The following is a 1526-nucleotide window of genomic DNA, read 5'->3' on the forward strand; positions in this document are numbered from 1 at the left end:
TCACACTAATTCTCTGTTTAGCTCTGTCTAAACTATGTTTAAACAACACACTCATGTTTTTAAATCAGCAATTATATTTTTTCATTTTTAAATATTTCATGTAGTTCTTTTAAAAATCTTTCTGGTTACTATTGATGACGTCTTGTTGCTTACTCCTTTCTTTAAATGATTCCATATTTCATATCTTTCAGCATTATATATTTTTTCCCCTATATTTTCCAACTGACAGTTTCAATACCTCAATTCTTTAGGCATCTAAATGTCTAGTTTGTTTTCTCTGCCGAGTCTATCACATGGTAGTTTGGCTCCTTATTTAATTTTATTAATCTTGATCCATGGAAAAACAGGAGTTAGATTAAGGATGTCTTCCTTCAACAGAGTAAGTGTTCCTCTTGGTAACCATTCCAATCCCTCCTTCCAGGTCCCCAAGGCTTACTTCCTGTCTCAAGGTCTAGTCTTCTGACTGCTGCACACTGATACGGGTATATGCTTTCAGGAGAAATCCACCCTTTACCTTTGTTTAAGCAGTATGAAACTGCATCTGGGACAATGGGTAAAGAAATGCTATAAGGATCTCTATTCGGAAAAGTGTTATTTAGTGAAGTCAGAAAAAGGTCTCTGATGAATCAAGTCTTGAGCTAATCTCTAATGAAAATTGGGGGTTAATTAAGTTTTTTAAAATGTGAAGTGGCAAAGTTCTGGGTAGCAAAGATCACATATACAAGTACCCCGTGGCTAGAAAAAGAGTGACAAGCATGAGGAATTAATTTATTTTTCAATTTGGGTTGAGATCTTCTAAATTATGTACGAACACTGTGAAAGACACTTAGTAGATCTTACCTGCTATGGGACTGCCAGATATCTGAAAGAGTAATGTGAGCTGGAATTATTTTGGAAAAGTTCCCAGATCAAAGGGGGTGGTAAGGTACTCTTAGAAGGAAGGGAAAAAAAATGATTTTTGCAGATAAGAATAGCAGACAATTAAAAATCAGTATTGGAAATGGGCAAAGTGACTGCAGAGAGAGAATCCAGGCTGCTTTGTTCTAAGGCAGTGTCCCCCAAACATTAATGTACAACTGAGATCTTGTTAAAAATGTAGATTCTGGTCTACAGCCATGCTACCCTGAACAAGCCCGATCCTGTCCGATCTCCATAGCTAAGCAGGGTCGGGCCTGGTTAGTACTTGGATGGGAGACCACCTAGGAAGAGTAGGTGCTGTAGGCATAAAAAACAAAAAAAATAAGGGATCATAAGCCGACAAGGTCCTTACAATCTGTGAGGTCAACCAAGTGTTGCCTCACCTAAAAAAAAAGTAAATAAATAAAAATAAAAATGTAAAATAAAATAAAAGGTAGATTCTGACTCAGTAAGTAGGTCTGGCATGTGCCCTGGAATTCTGCATTTTTCACTAGCTTCCAAGTGATGTAGATACTGCTAGCCTGGGACACACTTTGAGAAGGGGGTGAAAAAAAAAGTATGGTCATCAGAAGTAAGAACATACCTAGATAAAACAAAATCACATCCTG

General features: G+C 37.1%; 1 pseudogene; it reads left to right on the plus strand.

The window, feature by feature from the left end:
- The first annotated feature begins 1105 nt into the window (after positions 1 to 1105).
- LOC118610367 lies at positions 1106 to 1224 on the plus strand (annotated as a pseudogene).
- Positions 1225 to 1526: the final 302 nt, after the last annotated feature.

This window comes from Rousettus aegyptiacus, unplaced genomic scaffold (assembly GCF_014176215.1).
Source record: "Rousettus aegyptiacus isolate mRouAeg1 unplaced genomic scaffold, mRouAeg1.p scaffold_m13_p_12, whole genome shotgun sequence".
Classification (NCBI taxonomy): Eukaryota; Metazoa; Chordata; class Mammalia; order Chiroptera; family Pteropodidae; genus Rousettus; species Rousettus aegyptiacus.